Source organism: Ictidomys tridecemlineatus, chromosome 10 (assembly GCF_052094955.1).
Source record: "Ictidomys tridecemlineatus isolate mIctTri1 chromosome 10, mIctTri1.hap1, whole genome shotgun sequence".
In the NCBI taxonomy this organism is placed as follows: Eukaryota; Metazoa; Chordata; class Mammalia; order Rodentia; family Sciuridae; genus Ictidomys; species Ictidomys tridecemlineatus.
The window spans coordinates 133,737,237-133,758,835 of NC_135486.1; the positions used below are offsets into that span (position 1 = coordinate 133,737,237).

The window sequence follows — 21,599 nt, forward strand, 5'->3', positions numbered from 1 at the left end:
ATTTGTACACCTTAGGCCTCTATCTGAAAACCAGTGGTGCCCCACCTTCCAGTCTCATGGGATTTGCCCCTTTTTTGATTGTCTCATCAAGTGGAACCTTATTGCATTTAGTGTTGGAAACTGACAAGTCTCGAACAGCTTCAGATCCGGCCTGAGTCTTCCAGACATCTTTATCTTTCAGGCAGATGGGGCACCTTTCTTCTCCTGGTGAACAGCCTTTATCCACACTTCCTTGTCTGTAGAGGTTGCATTTAGTGAGACTGTCTCAAGATTCCGTCTGGATGTTTTTCTCAGAGATCTTCACATAGAAATTCTGTCGTGAGATGATCTGTGAGTATTCTGGATAACTTCAGATGAGCAGTAACAAATGTTTCACTGAACACCCACCTTCGAGTTCTGATTAGCAGCAATAATTTCTATCATAGACTTAAAATTGGTCGATTTGAAATTGGTCGATGTTTAAATCTGTCTCCTTTCTCATGAAACTAGATCCTCCATTTTCCCTTTTCATGTGCCATATTGAGCTATGGTGCTTAAAGGAGAGCTGCATTTTGATATACAGATGAAGAAAGAGTCTGCTTTTATGTGTAGGCTAGTGTTATGATGTCTGGAAATAGAAAAATTGGATGAGGAAAGATACACATAAGACCCAGAACAGGATCTAAGTGGTACCTGGGGCTGTGTTTTGTTGTTAACCCCTTGGAGAAATTTTTAAGAGCAGTTACATAACTTAGTTTTAATATTGCTTCAGAGCCATTTAACAAATACTGTTTGGGAAATTTTATATCTATCTATCTATCTATCTATCTATCTATCTATCTATCTATCTATCTATATATATATGGGGGGGGGAGAAAGAGAGAGAGAGAGAGAGAGGTGTATAAAAATATATCAGTACAGTATTTTAAGTACATTTAAAGAGTTTTCCCCTAACATTTCGCTGGATTCCCAATTTTAGTTAAGGGAATTGTTCCCCCTTGTCCTTCCCTCTGTTAAGTGCTTGCAAGCATTTGAAAAGTGACTACACTGAGCTTGATCTCCATGTTCTTATCTTGATTTATCTTGATAAATCAAATAATTATAATGTTGCAGTTTAGCAGCAGCAATGAACAGCTGCCCCTAGGAGTGAAGATCTTTTTCATAATTCATGTTTGCACAAGAAAGTGTACCTGGTAATGAATCTTGATTATCTGAACTGCCAGTGATGGACCAAGGGTGTGATAACACGAGCTGGTTCGGCCTCAGGCCTCTGCTCTTTGAAGGTATACTGATAAAGAAGAGCAAAAGGATTCATAACTAGATGTTAGCCCTGGAAAAGCAAGAGTTTGTATAATGTTTAAATATGCTTAGGCCAAGAAAATGAGAAATCTAATTCTACTTACCACTTCTAATCAATGACATGTTGTTCGAGGACCTCTCTGCACCCCCAGTTACTGTGTCTTTTGTCTCCCTAATCTCTGAGTCTCTCCTGAGCAGTGCACAGGGACAAGCAGATTTTTTTCCTCATGCCTGTGCTGTCTTTGCTTTCAAAACGTGCTCTCCTTCCATGTTCTGTATACATGTGTAGCGTTTCCTGCATCAGATCTCTCTCTCCATACGTGCAGTATTAATTTTAGGTCAGTGGGAGGATGGGCTTCTCTGACTGTGCAGAGAAATGGGGCAGAAAGTGAAGATTGTTCTGATTCGTACACAGTCCCTACCCTCGGTTCTGATGCTGTTGCACTATGTTAGAGAATGTGGTTAAGATAGTTGGTGGTATTTGTTGAGTCTTGCTTTATGACTTAGTTTTTGTAAAAATTCCAAAAGTGCTTGAAAGTGTTATCTTCCAATTGTAAAGATAGAGTTCTATACTTCCAACAGATCAGACTTATTCATGCGGTTCCAGTTTTCTATATATTTACTAATTACTTTTGTTTGATCTGCAAGTTTGTAATCTGGGTATATATTTTTAACTCTTACTATAGTTGAGAAATCATTGATTTTTTTCCTTGTAATTCTGACAGTGTTTGTTTTGCATAGTTTAATGCTATTGTTCTATTTAGTGGTTTGTTTTACACACACACACACACACACACACACACACACACTTTATTTTTGTCTCATCTGACTTAATCGTATCAGCACTGTCCTGTTTTGGTTAGTGCCTATCCTTTACCTCCCTTCTTCTGAGTTGCTCTGCATGTGTCTTTTGTGAAAAGCAAATGGGTGCAAATTTGCTTTTCTTAAATCTGAATGAGAAAATCTTTAAAATAGTGCATTTGATCAGTTTCTCTTTGCTATTTACCTTTTCCTTGATTTGTTTCTTCTTCTTAACCCCCACAGGTACAACAGGTTTGGGGTGGGATTTTTCTTACAGACCTTAAAAGGACAGTCCTAGCCCATTGCTGCTCTTCAGCCCTGGCTTTAAGCTCTTCCTTATTTTGAACACCTGAGATCTGGCACACTGATATTTCTGGAGGGTGGAACCTCTGCACCTCCACCAGGGTTCTGTTTGGTTCCCAGTGTGGTGCACATCAGATCTGTGGCTGAAGATCTTCCTGTAGTAGTTGGCATTTGGGCTTTTCTTGTTTTTACTTGCTGGGCTATTTTTATCTTATACTTAGCTCTTTTGTAATATTTAACAAATATTCCAGCTGGAAAGTAGAAACGTTTCTCTGTTGGTGTGAACTGGTGTTTACCAGTCCTGTGTGTTTATTTACCGATGCATGACTATATACAGGTCTTACTGTGTGTCACATATTTGCTAGATTGGAGGACTGGATGACATGGGGCCCTGTTTTGCTTCACAGAACAGCTGCAAGAGCTTGAGTTTGGAGATGCTTTTGCTCTGCTGTTGCTTAAACCCCTGATCCCTTGAGTGTGGAAGTTCCTCTGGAGCCAAATTCTGGACACCATGTCTTAGCCAAGGGTTAGGCCCTGTTCTAAGAGTCCCAGGTCAGAAACCTGGCTTTTGGGAGCTGCAGCAAACCAGGTCTTGCCACTTGCCCCAAAGACCAAATAGAAAAAAGCTGTGGTGAGATAGGAAAGGAATTTATTTAATATGGTCATACTGGGAAGGAACCAAAGGACCAGGGTACTGACAAGAACTGTGGGGTTACATAGGGAAGGAACAGAGGCAAAGGTCAGGGACTTGTGGAGGTGGTGATCTTGGTCAGTGGCCTGGTTGACGATTATCTCAGGATCGGTCATGTGGAGCCTGTCAGCGATTAGAAGTTGTTGCTGCTTGGAGTTAGTTTTGACTCTTGTCACAAGGTGTTTATTGATCATTCTGATGTTCCTAGAATCCAAAGTGACTTCATGAGAGATTGACAAAGAGAAAAAATAAGTCAGAAAGGCAAAATGAAGCTAGTTAGATCAACAGTGAACCTTCCTTCCAGTTTAGGTGTGGCTCTGATGATCGGGAACTGGATGTTGTAAAAACTGACAGTTGACAATCTGTTGATTATGAAGTCCCTAAAAAATCTTGAAAATAACCTACTCTTTATCTTGGTGTCTTTAGCCTTGAAGGGGGAGGGATACCAGACACTCCTTAAATGATTAACATGTCTGCTTGGCTAGTCAAGCAGGAATTTGACCTAAAGTTTAAGGTAGCACAAGGAGACAGATGCAGTTTGAAAGCAGAGATGCCAAGCTTTTATCCCGCTTTTAGTTACCCATCAGGCATCTGCAAGCCCATGAAGAGTCAGTGCTTTTAGCAAAAGCAGCCTCTGAGTCCCTCTTCTAGCCTTGTCTTGATTATGAGAGAAGGGAGAGGGACTTAATCTATTGACTGTCAAGCATTCTGTTTTACTTAGTTTTTCATATGGAAAAGAAAAGGAACTGTTTAGGTTTGCCAGAGTGTACATTTACAGCAGCTCTTGATTGAGCTGAAATAGCGAAAGTGGAGTGATGCTCTGACCCAGCCTTTGCTTTAGTGAAGCTGCCTGGAGAACCCCACTGGAACATCAAAGGTCAGAGTGTTGTGTGTCACCAGAGGGAGGACCATGGTGATGGCCAGTCTCCTAGTGTGGGGAGGATATGGGTAGGGGCAGAGGAGGGCTGCTGCAGTAAGGTTGATGGTTTGGTTGAATTTTTTATTGTGGGGAAAAAAATATAAAGATATAGTAAAAAAGAAAAAATTATAACTCTATGTATTCCCCTTTCCCCACCAGCCACTATGGGGGATGATCCTGTGTCACCTCTCTAAACACCCCCCTCCCTTTTGTTTAAAGCCTATTCTAGAACCATATCATATTCACTGGTAAACATTCAGTGTTCATCTCTAAAAACCATTTATTTTTTTTTAATATTTATTTTTTAGTTGGACACTATATCTACATTTATTTATTTATTTATTTTTATGTGGTCTGAGGATCAAACCCAGGGCCTCACACTTGCTAGATGAGTGCTCTACCACTGAGCCACAACCCTACCCCTAAAACCATTTCTTTTTTTAAACATAGGTATGATAGTATTATTGCTTCTAAAATTAAATCTTTACTATCTCAATGTCATAAAATAGCTAGGACTTAAAATGTTTAGTTCCCTCATTGATATCTTGAATTGGTCCTGCTCCTCTCATGGGCCTTCTGCATTCTCATGTTTTTCTAATAATTACCCTGTACCTACATCATCAGAGTAGATGGCCATTGTGTGCTGTGCGCTGTCTGTAGCCACCGTGGATCAGCCTTGCAGGTAAATAGCCTCAAATTATATACTACACACACACACACACATACACCCACACTCTCACACACACACATTTGAGGGGGGGCAGTACTGGGGAGTCCAGGGGCACTCTACCACTAAGTCACACCCCAGCAGAGTTGCAGATTTTTCTTTTAGTGAATTACCTAAAAAAGTAGCACTGGTTCATAGCCACCTAAATAACATGTTGAGTCATAATTCAGCAATCATGGTATATTCTAGTATATATAATAAATACAGGATTGTACACAACACTCAGCCTGGGACTATAACAACAATGATGGCGGAATTCACTGGACATGGCCTCAGTGGTTCCCTCATGTAGGTATGACAGGTCAAGCCTAGCCCAGGTAAAAGGAAATTTATCTGGTAAAGTTTGAATTACATTATGTATAACATTTATAATAGTATATTTTATATTATAATTTAGCAGTTATGGCACTACAATGTTTTCTCATTTTAATAATGAACTGTAGGGCTGGGGATGTGGCTCAAGCGGTAGCGCGCTCGCCTGGCATGCGTGTGGCCCAGGTTCGATCCTCAGTACCACATACCAACAAAGATGTTGTGTCCGCCAAGAACTAAGAAAAAAATAAATAAATGTTAAAATTCTCTCTCTCTCTCTGTCCCCCCCCCCTCACTCTCTCTTAAAAAAAAATAATGTACTGTATTTGCTGAAGTTTTGAAAGTATTTTTGTCAGGTTAAAGAACAAAACCCTTAAAAACCTTCAAGATGTGTGCTTTGTGTATGTGTATGTGCGAGTGCCGGCACACATTCATGCTGGAAATGGAACCCAGTGCCTTACCATTCTAGCAAACACTCTTCCCCTGAGCTACATACACTCCATTCCAAGATGAGTTTTAGTGCTGGTTCACCTGGAAGGTCAAGTTCTTAAAAGAGTGTGGATAAGCAGTAAGGCCAAGTGGGCAGAGCAGGCATCTTCGGGGTCCCATGGGTTTCCCTGTGAGTCCTGAGCTGAGGTTTCTTCTGGTGTAAGAGAAAGCTGAGGCTGTGTTTTGCATGTGCTGAGGTGGCAGTCCCCTCTCAGACTCCCCCTCATGCTGGCACTCAGAGCACTCATGTTTTTATCTCCATTGGAAGAGAAGTTCCTTGTCGTACTGATTTTTGCACGCAATTAAGGGCATTTTCACTTATGCTGTCCAGAAAAAAAAAAAAAGAGAAATCACTTATTTTTAGATCCTAAAGACTTTTCAGAATTATTTAGAGTTTTTAACTGAATTTAACCTTTTAAGTACACGGATCTCTACTTGAATCTGTTAAGCCTCATAATTCAGTAGGCAGTAGAGAGCCAAAGATATTTTGGGCTCATATTTTTGGCTTTTTTTTAATCTCATATTTTTGTCATGACTTCAGCTCGTTGACTCAAGCTTACATTATGTGTGATGTGTTGTTTATTAGCTGTCCTCTCTGATTAGTATAGGAATGTTTGAACGTGTGCTGCCTGAACACTTCCCAAGTATTCTTTCTTGTTTTTGCAGTGCTGAAGCTCAAACCTAGGGCCTCATACATGCTAGGCAAGTGCTCAACTATTGATCCACATTCCAGTTTTTTAAAAACATACCATCACGTAGGATGTGCCTTGGAGTTTCTCAGAAATGGGAACAGGTTTGCGTTGATCTGTCTAGACACTCCTCTTTCTCCCTCTTCTTTTTGGATAGCAGCATTCATTTCTGAGCAAACTATTAAAGTGCAGAGTATAAACTGCCCATTAAGCAGACCAGGCTCTCTCATCCTTGACCTTTAAAAGACAGTGGGACCTTGGACTTATTGCTCTATGTCACCCCTCAGAGATAAAGCAACCAAATGCATTAGAAATTCACAGTGAATTTTTAATTTGATTTTTTAAAATAAAGGAATACTAACATACAACTTAAAGGAAATACATAGATTGAAGATAATGTAAGAATAGGAACTTATGATCTGATTTTTGGTGTTCATGGGATTCTTTAAAAGAGTGGGCTGTGACTGTGGCTCAGCAGTAGAGTGCTCACCTCGAACATGCGAGACCCTGGATCCTTCACACCACATAAAAATAAATAAGTGAAATAAAGGTATTGTGTCCAACTATAACTAAAAAATAAGTGTTTAAAAAAATAAATAAATAAAAGAGGGAACCATCAAGAAAGTAAATACCTTTATTGAGCAGTCCTCATGGTTGGGTGGCATTCAGTACTTTTGACATGGGTAAATCCCCCCATGGCTTAGTTCTTTAATGAAAAGAAAATATGGCACAGAAACATTTTTTGCTTTTTTTTTTTTTTTTCATTTTTCTTTCCTTTTTTGGGGGGTAGCGCAACAAAAGAGTAAGATTGGTCACATGACAGACATTGTCTATATGGCAGTGTCACAGAGGTGGTGGTGGCTGGCCAGCCTGCTGCTCTGTGTTCCTTTCATTGGCTTTGCTGGGGCCTGGATCTGGCTTTTCAGCATAGTGCTCTGGGTAGCTTTGGAGAAGCAGAGTGATTGGTTAAGAAACTAAAGGTTTGGTTTTCCTTATTTGTCATTTGACTAATTAATTGTTCTCTTTCTTTTATGGTCTGTGATTTGTTTTTCTTCTTTCTAAAAATCATAAAGAATCTTGCAGGGGAATCGCTGGGATTGAGGCCAGGGCCTTGTACATGTCAAGCCTGTGCTCTGTCACTGAACTCTACCCCGACCCAGGATAGTCTCTCTTCTTCATTTGTGACTTAAAAATATAAGTTTGTATGTAGCTCTGTATAACTGGTGGTTCTGAATAGGCACTTAAATTAGCCCTAAGTAGATAGCTTTCTCAGCCTTCATCTTTAAAATGATAGAAAAATACAGTGCTGTTTAGTTGTATGTGGTTGATGGAAAGCCACCCTGAATAGCAGTTTACAGTGTAAGAAATTATTCATTTCTACTTTCTATTTTTCTGTGGGTTTTTTTTGCAGTTTGTTTGTGATCCGACCTTTTTGTTTTCTTCACATGAAAGGTCCCCAGCCAGCTGCTGTTTGTTCTGTGGCTGGAGAGGAGTCGGGCTGCAGAGAACCTTGAAATGCCCTGGCAGCAGGTTCATTCAGTCAATGTGGGGTGTGCTGCAAATTTTCTAAATGGGAACACTTTTACCAATTGTTTTTGCCATGGTTTTGCTGGGATGTTTTTATTTGTTTGCTTGCTTTGGTTGAGGATTTAGAACTGTCCCCTGAAAGAAAAGTCATTATTATGTGAGCATAAGAGGAGCCTTCAACCTCAATACCCAGTTTATTCCTTCCAGAATAGAAAAACATAGCAAACCTCCCCATAGGTTGAGGCATACACTTATTTATATGAAGCAGTTTTTTATATAAACAGTAGCTTCTCTAGGACTTTTTCCTTTTTGCTTCTGCTATAAAAATCTCTGTAATTTGTTTTAATATATTTTGCCCTAATATTTATATCTTACAGCTGAAATTACAGATAAAAATGTTTTTCAGGTGCTCTTAAATATTGGCATATTTGACCAAATGTTAGAATATCATTATTTTTTTTAGAGACAGGGTCTCTTTGAGTTGCTCAGGGCTTCAGCCTCCCAAGCTGCTAGGTTTACAGGCATGTGCCACTGGGCCTGGCCATGTTAGAATTTTTATTTGTTTCTTTTTTTGTTGTTGTTGTTGGCTTGCTTGTTTGCTTTTAAGGATCTTGTGTGTTGTCCAGGCTGCCTGTACCTCCTGGGCTTAAGCAAGCCTTCTGCTTTAGCCTACCCACCAACCAGGACTGTAGTCACATGCCACCTTGCCTGGCTCTTTGTGGGTTTTAAATAATAATTATAATGATGTTGAGTTATCTTCTTAATTTATAATTCATTTGATACCTGTCTTAGGTAAACCATAAATGGGTATAAAATTCACATACCCCCAGTTACCTTTCACATGAAAATGGATTAGTGATTAGATTGTTTACCATTTCCAACATTTTATTTTATTTTAAATATTTATTTTTTAGTTGTAGTTGGATACAATACCTTTATTTCACTTATTTATTTTTATGTGGTGCTGAGGATCGAACTCAGGGTCTTGCACGTGTGAGACGAGCACTCTATTGCTGAGCCACAACCCCAGCTGCCACCTCCCCCCCTACCCGCCCCGCAACATTTTAAAATAATTAATCATTTAAAAAATTATTAATTTATAGCCAAAGAAACAATTTTTAAATCATCATGCAGTAAGTCATGTTGATTGAGTAAAGCCACTTTCCCCCCTTCTCTCCTTGCTGCACGCTAATTTCAGTAACTTTTTGTTGGTGGCAGTGGGTATCCAGGCTTGGTGCCTGATAGGCTTGTGTTCTGCCACTGAGCCACACCCTGAGCTTTTTTTTTTTTTTTAATTTTTTTGTTGTAGATGGACACGATACCTTAATCTTGTTTATTTTTATGTGGTGCTGAGGATTGAACCCAGTGCCTCACATGTGCCAGGCAAATACTCTGCCATTGTGCCACAACCCCAGCTGGTACATTCTTAAATTCACTGTTCTTCTGTGATCAGCAAATGTAATGATGCTCCCAGATGCAGACTGAAAGTCACACTGTCTATTCATTGACAGTGTCCTGATGCCACACGGAGGGCTGATCAGAAAGGCCTTAAAATGGATATGTTTATATCTTTTCTTTAGACCCTCTCACACAAACTGTTTCCCTTGAGCCAAAAGCATGTTTTACTGCAGCCTGTGGGAGAGATTCTTTTCTCATTGAACAGGGGTGTGTTTTTTGCAGTGTGTGAGTGTGTGGGGTCAGTCTTAAGTGGTCAAAGTCCCCAAAGTTGTTTATTTTATTTCTCAGAGTAATTTTTCTTAATTATTTCTGAGTAATTTTATTTATTTATAATTTTTCTTCTTTGAAATTTCACTTCGATTTTTTTTAACCTTCTGGCGTCTGTCACTTGTTAAAACTTGTCAGTTTAAGATTTTGGCTTATATACATCAAGAAGTGATATGGGGATTTTGTTTCCATTTGTGATAACTGTTTCCCTTTTGCCTGTGGTCATACATGAATGAACTGTGGAGTTTGGCTTCAGCCTAGCCTAGGATTTTTGAGGTTGAGCTGTAGTTAAACATCAAATTAATTAGATAAAATATTGAGACTGTTTGTGTCAGTTTTTCATCACTATAACAAATACCTGAGAAAAATAACCTAAGAAAAGATTTGTTTGGGCTTGTGGTTTCCGAAGTTTCAGTTCATGGTTGGCTAATTCTGTTGTTTTGTGCGTGAGTAAGGTAAGACATTGTAGTGGAAGGGTGTGGTGGAGGAAAGCTGCCTCCTTTGTGGCATCCAGGGAGCAGAGATGGGGGAGGGAGGAGGGGCGGAAGGATAGAGGGAGGAAGAAAGGATATAGTCCCTTGGTAGGCATACCCTTAGTGACTTACTTCCTCTGACCATGTCCCACTTGCTTACAGATTCCACTACCTTTCAGTAGTCCATTCAGAGTATCAATCCATCAAGTGGATTAATCCACTGATGACGTCAGAGCCCTCATGATCCAGTCATTTCCTAAAAGTTCCACCTGTAAACATTGCTGCCTTAGGCACTAAGCCTTCAATACCCGAGACTTTGGGAACATTCCAGATCCAAGCCATAACACTTATTTCTTTCCAAATAAAATTTATTGAATTGACCACATGGGGTGTACCATATTATTAATAATATGTGAAAGGCATTCATAATTCATAACCTTTCCCTATAATTTTCAAAAACTTTACCAGGATCAGTTTTTAAACTTTTTTTTTTAGCTTTTTATTGGTTCTTTTATGTAGTACATAACATTAGAATTCATTTGGACATAATCATAAAAGCATGGGATATAATTTGCTCTAATTTAGTCCCCAGCACTCCCCCTTCCTCTCTCTCCCCTTTTCACTCCCCCTGTTCCCTTCCTTTACTGATCTTTCTGCCATTTACTTATAGTTTTCTTTTCCTAGTGTCTTGTGGATGTACACAATGATGAGGTTCATATGTGTACATAGGAAAGTTCAGTCAGATTGTTCTCATTGTTCTTCCTTATCCCATCCCTTTTCCCTCTCCCTCAGTTCCCTTCATCTGGTCCACTCCTATTTTGATAGAATCACCTTATTTTGAACTAGCTTCCACATATTAGGGAAAGCATCTGACTGCTGACTTTTTGAATCTGGCTTATTTCACTTAGCATGATAGTCTCCAGTTCTATCCACTTACCACAAATGCCATAATTTCATTCTTTATGGCCAAGTAATACTCCATTGTGTATATATGCCACCTGTTTTTTTTTTTTATTTTCCATTCATAGGATCAGTTTCTGTAGTTGTTTTTTAAAATAGGGCTCTCAAGGAGAAGAGTATAGCTTAGTTGTAGAGCTCATAACTAGCATTTGAGAGACCCTTGGTTCAATCCACAGCACCATAATCAATCAATATAAAAATTATATTGAATTAAAAATAGCACTGTCTCCTAGTTATTACCAAGTACTTTATGTAGGAATGTGAACCTCTGTTCTCCACACTCAGCTTGCATCATATAACCAGGTAACACTAGTTTTGTTTTGTTTTTTTTTACTGTATTTTGAGACCAGGAATGAAAATTGTCTTTTATTGAAAAAATTTTTAAATTAAACATCTTAATTTAAAATTTAAAAATAAATAAGACCAGGGGTATGTAACTCAGTGGTAGAGTATTTGTAAGGTCCTGGGTTCCCCAACACCAAAAAAAATTTTTTTCTTTAAATAAAACAAATCCACAAACACATGCACACAACAAGAAATTTCAGAAACACCCACAAATTCTAGAAGTCTCTAGAATTTCATGCGGCCTTTGTTTATAATATAATGGTCATAAAATTAATTTTTTGAAAAAGATTGAAAGCCAGAATTTCTGCCAGATAAAAAATGTCTCATTGTCACATCCTTAAAGAGGTCAGATGCGTTACAGTCACCCAGCATTAGGTATGTGGCTTTTTTAACCCATTGTTTGAAATCTTTGATTTTTCACTAAGAATATATTTTCTTTGCTTTTTTTCTTGATAGTTAAATTTTATATATTTCATTTTTTATTACTCTTCTGCTTTTTATTTTGATAAATTTTCAAACCTGTAGTTAAAATTTTCAAACCTGGAGATAAGAGCAATATTCTGTATCATTTGTGCATTCTTATGAGCTAGCTCTCTCTCTCTCTCTCTCTCTCTCTCTCTCTCTCTCCCCCCCCTCTCTCCCTCCCTCCCCCCTCTCTCCTCCCTCCTTCTCCTCCTCTCTCCCTCCCCCCCACCCTCCTTGCACACACATGCAAGCACACCCATCACATACCTACACCTATAAGATACATATATGAGGGGCTGGCTCAGAGATAGAGCACTCACCTAGCATGCGTGAGGCACTGGGTTCAATCCTCAGCACCACATTAAAAAACTAAAATAAAGATTGTGTCTACATATGACTAAAAAAAAAATACGAAAAAAAAGAAACATATGAACATGTATGCATGTTTTTTTAATTGCTAAACCATTTGAGAATCAGTTATAGCTGTAACAGATCATTTGTAAATAATACCTCAGTGTACTTCTCTCTAAAATAAGGGCATTCTTTTTTTATGACCCTAATATTTTTTTACACTCAGAAAATTTAATTGCTCTCATCTAACATTCAGACTGTAGTCAAGTTTCCCCAATATCATCTCTTTTTTTTTTAAAAGAGAGAGTGAGAGAGGGAGAGAGAGAGAGAGAGAGAGAGAGAGAGAGAGAGAGAGAGAGAGAGAATGAATTTTAATATTTATTTTTTAGTTATCGGCGGAAACAACATCTTTGTTTGTATGTGGTACTGAGGATCGAACCCGGGTCGCACGCATGCCAGGTGAGCGCGCTACCACTTGAGCCACATCCCCAGCCCCCCAATATCATCTCTTAAATTTTTTTTTATTCTTAGTTTTTCATCCAAGAGCCTATCAAAGTCATGCATTGCATTTAGATATCATAGCTCTTTAGTCTCCTTTAATCTAGAATGGCTGCCTATTCTACATTGTAGAGGAAACATTGGATTAAAGGATATGATCCCTAAGCCCATTCTCATTTAGCCAGAACATTCACTGACAGTGAGTAGGCCTCTCTGCTGAAGAAGATGCATGGAGAGATAGATGACTGCACCATGACCTCTGCTCACTGCTTCTGGGAGCTTCTGAGCAGCTTGCTTGGCCAGGACTTAGCTTCCTCCTTGGCATCTCTTTGCAGCATGGTATCAAAGAATCATCTTGGGGTTGTATTCCAGTGCTCATACCAGCTGCAAGACTTACGGCGAGTCACTGGATTGACCACCAGTTTTTTCCTCTATCAAGAAGTGAGGTTAGTGGTCTACAGTAGCATGGAGAGCCTGCTGTATTTGATGTCGTCTCAGGAAATGAAAGCTGCAGCCCTTTGGCGGCTCCTGCTCAAATTTGCCCAGACTATTTTGGGAGATGAACTCACTGAGGCAAGAGAACTTCTTGAGCAAAATACTCTTTAAGTGGATGAGGGCTAGGATGTGAGTTTACCAGACAGGATTCCACCTACCTCTTGTGCCTACAGGTACTCAGGGAAAGGAGTGGTGTCATAATCCGTTTCAGACAGGAGGCATATGGAAGGAAGAAGGCATGCCTGCCCTTGTCTTTCTTTGTTATACGGTATACAGCTACTTTGGTCTCCTCTGCCGAGGATGGTACCTCAGTACGCAGTTCTCATGCCAGTTTGCGCTTTCCAGGATTGCTTTTAGATACAGAGAACTCCTCACAGCTCCCTGAGTGTCCCTCCTGAACCGGGAGGACAGATCGACTTGTGCAGGCTTCTCCAGACATTCCCTGCTCCACTTTGCTGCCAGGAAGGGAAGGAGGAGGTCTCTTCTTCTTAAATTCCACTCTGCCAGAAAGGAGAATTTGTCATCCATTCAGCTAACATTTACTGAGTTGATCTGTGGCAGGATATCATTCTCAAACTGCTACTAAGTACCCCTAACACCACAGAAGAGCAGAGAGGACCGGTGAAGGACGCAGAGGTAGAGGAGGAGGGAGCAGAATTAGAAGTTATCTGCAGTCTCTTGTTTTATTTAAATCATTCTCATAAATTTTAAAAATTCTGCTTTACAGTGTATCCCTTTTACTTTAATGCTAAAATGTTCTAAATTACCCAATTAATTATTTAACTATTCCTCCCAGATTTCCAGTAAAATCCATACCTCAGGAAGGTAAGGTTTAGTATTCAGTAGCTTGTAATAATTGCCAGCACAGAACCATGCAGAAGCAGAGATGCTGTCCTGGTAACAGAATGACAGACTTGTTTCTTGTGATCAGAGGACCATTTTGAGTATGTGTGTTCAGAGGACAGGCACAAAGTCATGGGTAGTGTGTTCACTAGGTACCAAATAGAGTTGCATCATAAAATTCATAAGTTTGTGTGAATTAAAATTTACTTGATTTTGGATGATTGTCTCTGAGATGGTGAGAATGGTCTTGTCACTTCACTCAGCTAAAAGCGTGTGTTTCAGTGAGCTGGAGATGAGATGGGAAAGGTGGATCTGCGTTTCCCAGAGGAACATCAATTCTTACACTCCTTGCCACATGTATCTTGCTAATGCTAAACTGTATGTGCACACATGTGTGCATGTGCGTTTAATAACATGGAGCTCAGTTGCAGGCCATCTTCTCCCTCAGTGTGGGATGGAACAGGGAGTCCAGCTCTGTTGGACAGAGGAATGCCTGCTATTCTCCAGTGAAGTACCTTCATAAAGAATTGTCAGTGATGCCGGGTGCAGTGGTGGACATCTGTAATCCTAGCATCTTAGGAGGTTGAGGCAGGATGATCTCAACTTCAAAGCCAACCTCAGCAAAATCGAGGTGCTAAGCAACTCAATGAGATCCTGTCTCTAAATAAAATACAAAATAGGGCTAGAGATGTGGCTCCATTGTTGAGTGCCCCTGAGTTCATTCCCTGGTACCAAAAAAGAAACCAAATTCAGTGATAATTTTGTCCAAAGTCTGTTTTCAACTTGAGTGTCCCTACCCCTCTCTTACAGATGTGTTCATCACAGCACCAGAACTGACTATGGAAAGTGCCTTGGTTCAGAGATAAGGGAGTAGTTGCCTGGAGAGGGAGGAGAGATTTTGCTTAGAGGATGTGTTAAAAAGTCTTTTAAATCCTGAGACAGAACTTTTTTTTTTTTTTTTTTGGTTGTGCTGAGGATTGAACCTAGAGCCTGCTGAGAGCCATAGCCAAGTAGGAATGACGCATGGCAATTTCCTTGTCAGCCTACCCAATATTGCTTAGAGGGAGGACTCTCTCCATTGTGGAAATGGGCTTGCCTTGGACCCAGGTCATTTGCAGTGACATTGCATGAATGTTTGAGAGTTTGGGTTTGAAAGGTGACCTTGCTCAAGGATTAGGGCAGCTCCGGGTTTAGGGTGGATCCTGCTGGATTAGGGTGGTTCCCGGTTTAGGGTAGATCCTGCTGGGAATAGGGCGTATCCTGCTGCCTCAGGCACCCACTCCTTGAGTTCCCTTGGAGTTCTGTCGGGATTCTGAGAGTATTTGGTATGCAGAGCCTAGTGGAGGGAGTGTATTTTCCCCAGAACGTGCATGTAGAGTGCCGGTGAGAGTTCGGGAATAAAGAGTTGCTGTTGGAATCTACAAGTTTTTGTGGTGCCTCGGTTATTTTGTGCCCAGCCAGACTGCGGCAAGAGCCTTGTGAACTTTTTTTTTTTTTTTAAATAATCCAAATAGCATATAGTTAAATCTTCTGAGAGCTGAGCAGAGTCTGTCTGTGTTCTTTTTGGAAGTAGCAGTGAATCGCAGCTGCCTTCTGGCTTGAATTGACAGCACAGGCCCAGCCAGTAACTCTGTGCCTTTTGGACTTTCAGGCTGCATTTAGGTAGCAGCATCCTAATATGTGCTTTCCCTGAGAGTGCATGGAGGAGGCCAGCTGTGAGCTCAGGAGGGGTGACAGCAGAGTCCAGCAAGCTGCCCATGCAGGAGTCTCACCAGGATTGCTTTGCCCAAATGATGGGACATAGCCTGACAATCAGAGGTGGCAGGTTTTCTGCCCCCTTTTTTCAAAAGCCCTCTATCAGCTGTTGGCTGGACACACTACGGTGGAGTGGGACATAAACTGGCTTTGCAAGCTGACTTTCTTTTTCTTTTTTTTTTTTTATGCACCTGTCTGCACTTGGACATTTGCTGTTTCTTCTGTTTTCATTTATGTATGATTTAGAGTTGGAAGCTAGGCAGTTGACTTTCATTATCAGATTCATTAGTCAAAATTATTTTATTTGTAATTCAGATCTGTATACCATTCCATTGAGTATATTTTAGCTGAAGGATACTAGCTGTATACCTTCTCGATTCTGGTTTGGTTTGGCTCTAAATGTAGCCTTAGAAGCAAGTCAAGAATATTCTTTTCCTATTGGTGAAGTCCCCTGCTAGAGATCACTGGAAATAGTTTGTGGAGCTTTATACCTGGGGCCTGTAGAAGTTGCTATAACATAGCTTTTGTTTTTTATTAAAATCACAACATAATACCATGCAAAGACAGTGCAAATAAATTCATCTTTAAGCATGGTTCAAGGTGAGACTTTTATATTTGAGGGATTAGCTGTGGAGCTTTAGAATGAGAATTTAAAGGATCTCACTTTTTTTTTTTTTAATAGAAAAAAGAAGAGAGTACTTTTTTTAAGATCCGCAAGTACTCCATTATCAATCAGAAAACATTCTGGCCAGGTCTTGTGGTGCACACCTGTCATACAAGCTGCTCAGGAGGCTTAGGCAGGAGAATTGCAAGTTCAAAGCCAGCCTCAGCAAAAGCAAGGCCCTAAGCAACTCAGTGAGTCCCTGTCTCTAAATAAAATACAAAATAAGGCTGTGGATGTAGCTCAGTGGTAGTGTATGCGCCCCTGAGTTCAATCTCCAGTACAAAAAAAAAAAAAAGAGGCATTCTGTGTTCTACTTTGCATATACATGACTTTCAGAAATTGTTTTTCAATTTCCTAATTTGTGTTAAATATTTTGACATTGTAGGAAGTCCTTGGGTCATTGAGAATTTTAAGATACAATGTTAAAATTTTTTCAAAAATATTTTTAAGTATTGGTATCACATTTATTAATTTTTTACATGTAAATATTAGGCTCAGAGCTGGCGATGTAGTTCAGTGGCATAGTGCTTGCCTAGCATGTGTGAGGCCCTGAGTTCAACCCCCAGTACTACAAAAATAAATAAATAAATGTTAGAGTTGACTCTTTTATTCAGTCAGTTGATTTTGCATTGGGTGTCCAAATAAACAAAAAAAATCTGCATTAATTTTTCCATAGGATGTAGAAAACAAAATGAATATTTAGAACAGTTTAGAGATACTAACAGCTCCAGACAGGAAAGCTGTACGGTGACAGTAGCACAGTGTGTGCTGCTGGGCATGGAACCCTGGGCTCTTGCCAGCTAAGCACATGCTCTACCACTAAGCAGTAAGTACTCCAGCCCCCAGTGCCACTTTAAAAAAAAAATCTTCTTCTCCTGTTGGCAGAGAATTTCAGAGAACCTTTTAGTGTGTAGGAGTGGTGAAAAACGGGTTACTTCTCTGGATTTGGGGAGCTGCTCCCTTTTTGCAGCACTCATCCAAGGGAAAGCTGCCCCTTCCTCTCTGTCCCTCCCTCCCTCCTCTCTCTTTCTTTTCTCCCTTCTCCTGCTCTCTGTGTCGAAATGTATTTGACTCAAGAGAAATGTTACTCTGTATGGTTCTTGTCATTATGGCAGCTTAATATGCCCTAGTCCAGACCTGAGAGCTGCCTGTGGATCTGATGGGGTAGCAACAACAACCGTAGCTGGAACATTCTTAAGGAAGAAGAAAACTAAGAGGTAGATTTCTCTTCCTAAAATCAGAAAGCACTGGAGGAAGTGATTTGGAAGTTGAAAAGGAAAAAAATAGATATGAGTATAGAACCATTGTGTTAAGTGCCGAGACAGGTGGGAACTTTTTTTTTTTTAATATTTATTTACTATGTATCTTTAGTTTTAGGTGGGTACATTAGTTTGCTTTTATATGGTGCTGAGGATTGAACCCAGTGCCTCATACATGCTAGGGGAGCGCACTACCACTAAGCCACCACCCCAGCCCCAGGTGAGGACCTTAACACCAAAATAATTCTTACTCTGTTTCATTCCAACTTTGGGGTACATTTGGCAATCCTTAGTGTGTAATGTACAGTCAGAACCCTCCAGTGAAGCAGAATAGTTTTCGGGCTTATTATCTCATTAAAGGGCAATGAATAAAATTAATGTAGAAAGTAAAACCACTTTCCTCAGTCTTTTTTTATTTATCTTTTGCAGCAGTATGATTGTAGACTTCTGAAATCAGATAGTGCATTTATATTAAGCCTATGTCACTGTCCTGGGGCAACCTGCCATCTGAAGAATAGATGTCATTCCCCCTTGTACCAGACTATTTTGCGTCTGCAGCTGGATTGCAGGGCGGGGATGGAGGGCAGGGAGAAGAGGAGAGGAAGGCCTAAGGAGAGGGCTCTTTTTCTTAGAAGGACTGGAGCCAGCCAGGGAGCACTGATTGGAGAGGAAGAACCTTAGAGTTGTCCCATTTTCAATTTCTATGGAATTTCTAGGACTCCTTCCTTAATAGGTGGGGAGCACTACTTTTGGTGGCTGCTACCTTTCTTCCTGGGACAGTTACTCACCTTACAGGTGAGCTTGCTTAGCCCTACTTGGCGGATAAGGACCTGTCATTCTTGTTCTCTCTCCAGTTCCGGCTCTTCCTCCTGAATGATGACTAAGCTGAGCCATAAGGTTGAGGTAAATTCTTATAGCAAATGATACTCACTTTAAAACACTCACAGAGAGGTATTTAATATGTCTCTGTTAGCTTATAAACAGACATTATTCTAGCTATTCAGCTATTGAAAAACCTTTAAACTGTAAACATGTGTGCTCAGTCAGGCCTTTTGCACACATCTTTATGGGAAGTGGAAAAAGATGGTTGTCTTATGGCTTTATCATCATATCACTAATACTGTGGTGGGTGAAATGCTTCATAAGTAGCTCAACAAGTGACCAGGGTTAAGTGGTCCAGGAGTGCAGTCTGATTGCACATGGGAGGTTCTTTTACTTGGTGTCTGCTTCTATCTGACATCTGAAACAGAAGCATTGTTGGCAAGAACTATTTGACCAAAGGACCCTATCAAATCCAACTGTGGCCCCAGTCATGGCCAACAGCCAGCAGTTCAGCTACACACAGGTGCTGAATAGGTTGTGTCCTAAAATTTCTTGTGTTGATTAACCTTTTAGAACACAAAGTGGCATAGAATGGTGTCAGTGAGCTGTGCGTGGCATATTTCAAATGGTCAGGGCCCATTAGTGGGTCAGGGCACCAGTGTTGGTACTACCAGCATTGAAAAGAGGAGGGAGGAGCTGCAGAATTGAAAACTTGTCAGGTAGATTCCTGTGGGAGGGATTGTTTAGTGATACTGTTGCAGTTTAAAACCCATCCCGTGTTCTACTCAGATGAAGCAAAAAAAGACTGTGTCAGCCTTGGGTTAAATGCCAGCCATTTACCATACTGTTGCACTGTGGCATCAGGCAGGTTGCTTAACCTGTTTGAGACTCTGTTCTGTCATATTCAAAATAGGGCTGCCTTGTTGAGGTAGGATTAGAGATGAAAGAGAATATATTAAAATCAATATAACAGGTGATTATAGGATGATGCATTAGAATTAGAGCTTTCGTGCACCTGGTACACAGTGACCTCCCTAGAAACCATAATCATTGCCTGTTTTTACTCCTAGATGGTATGTATATAAGCAGTCCTTAAAGTTATTGCTATAAAACAGTATAACTAAAACATGAACTAGTTAGTCTTCCCAGGAGTGGAATTGATTCAGAGTAGAATTTATTCAGTGTTCTTGACGTTTAGAATGTGCCATTTCACATGATCTAGGAGATCTTTGATTTTACCCTACATTATTCCTGTGCAGTTGAGACATCAATCTTAATTTCCCCCCATGAAGTGTGAAGAGCGTTGTAAATTGCTGAGGTCTCTCAGCTGTCTGTTACGTCCCTCAAGACTGTTAAGTGTGGAATTGCTTCCCAACCTTTATTTCAAGTTGTGTGTTTGTCTAAAAAAAACAAAGGCTTTTTTCTTTTCTTTTTTTTTTAAGTAGTAGTAGTTAAAACTTTTTCCTGAACTTCATCGTCTCTACATGATTCCATATTAAACTTCCTTCTTACCACCTCTGTGCTGCTGTCCCCCTCGTGAGAAGCTGTGCCAGCAGTGAGACTCCTTTTGCTTGACTGCATTTTAGAGCAGCTGCTGCATTCACTGCCTAGAGGATCCATTAAAGTTGTCATCAAAAGCAGGGTCAAAACTCAAACCCCAGCCCTGCCGAGAGCTGTTGAGGCTTTTGGCAGGTTATTCAGCCTCTCTCTTCTCGTCTGTGGAAATAGACTTGTGACCTTGTGGTGACTGCTTTGAGGAGAAGCAGCATCAGGCAGGTTGCTTGCCACCAACTGAAGATCATGTCTAAGTAGTTACTAGCTCCACGGCCTTTTCTGCCCCTCTTGTTCTCCCAGGTTTCAGCCCCGTGCTCTTGGGAAGACCTAGCCCTTCCACCCAGGGGGCAGCCAGCTTTGGTGCAGCGTCCTGTCCCAGCAGCCACACCTGGGTGCTCCTTTCTGCTCCCTCCCTCCTGTGAGCTGGGCCACCTCCTCCAGAGGCCTGCGCTGGCCCTCCCCTGCACAGGCTTTGGCTTCTTCCAGCAGCCTGACAACCTGCCACACTTCCCCTCAGAAGACCTCCCACATCCCAGCTTGCCTCCTCTCCTGAGGCTTCTTGGTGGTCACCACCCTCTCTCTGGCTGCGCACTGGGTCCTAGCTGTGGTGTCCCCACGTCCCTGAGCTGGTTCCTCCCCTGGCCTCCAGTGGCCCCCTGCACATAGCCTCCCCGTCTCACCCGCTTGCTTGCTCCACTGACCTTCCTGAAGCAGTGTTTTCTGGGCTTCCGTGACACCTGCTTTCCTAGTTTTATGTCCCATCTTTCAGGCCATACTTCCCAGGCCCCCACGCATGCTCCTCCCATCAGCGTGATAGTTTGATGTTGGTGACTCCAGAGTTCAGTCTGAAGAATTCTTGTTCTGTGCATTCTTCATTCTCAATTCTGCCTTTTCTCAGGGCTCAACCCCCGTCACACATCAGTGATTTCCAAAGATCCTCTCTATCCACCCCACATTTCTTCTGGATGTTTCCTAGTACCTCAGAGCCACCATCTACCTTCCCCATTCCTAAGTGTGCCCCACTCTCATGTCTCCAGGCCCTAAAGGGTATAACCCAGGCTGGGACTCCAAGGACTGTCCTCCCTTCTGACTTTTTCTTCACCTCCCCACCTCTTTCATCTGATAGGAGCCACCAACTTTCTCAGCTTATTTATTGCACTGACTTCCTGCTATCTCCCCAGATCGTAGTCAGGAGGGCATCTGATCATGAATGCCTCCTGATGAATCCTTGGGAGACAGGCACTGCATTTGGCATAGTGCCCTCAGCCCGTCTCTCCCCCGTACCTCAGGCTTTTCTGCTTCCTCTCTGGGGTGGCCATCATGGTCATTTGGTTCTTGGGTCCTGACTGTGTGGCCTCCCTCAGGCTGCTCACTTCATATTCCTTGGACCTGGAACACAACTCTTCACCTTCAGTGTTTTCTATAGTGCTGTTCTCCCAACTCCCAAGTCCTAACAAAAACCTTAGTGTCTTTCCTTAGGGAAGCTGTCCTTGTGTCTGGGCTTGATCAGTTCCCCAGGAGACACTCCAGCACAGCTGCTTCCCCCTCAGCTCCTGCTGCTGGCACCTTCCCTCCCTCTCTGCCTCCCTCCCGGGGAGCACAGGACTGAGCCCCATTGTGTAGATCCAGAAGATGGTCTGTTTGTTCACGAGTG

General features: G+C 41.2%; 1 protein-coding gene and 1 long non-coding RNA gene across 5 annotated transcripts in view; one reads left to right on the forward strand and one right to left on the reverse strand.

Moving 5' to 3' along the window:
- Parn (poly(A)-specific ribonuclease) overlaps positions 1-21,599 on the forward strand; it is a 144,965-nt gene that overhangs the window by 85,325 nt on the left and 38,041 nt on the right. The window lies entirely within an intron of this gene.
- On the reverse strand, positions 3,015-6,429 carry LOC144367552 (uncharacterized). The gene is made up of 2 exons (XR_013427048.1): positions 6,270-6,429; positions 3,015-3,277 (listed from the first exon to the last, which is right to left on the reverse strand). It is a non-coding gene; the product is annotated as an uncharacterized LOC144367552 (long non-coding RNA).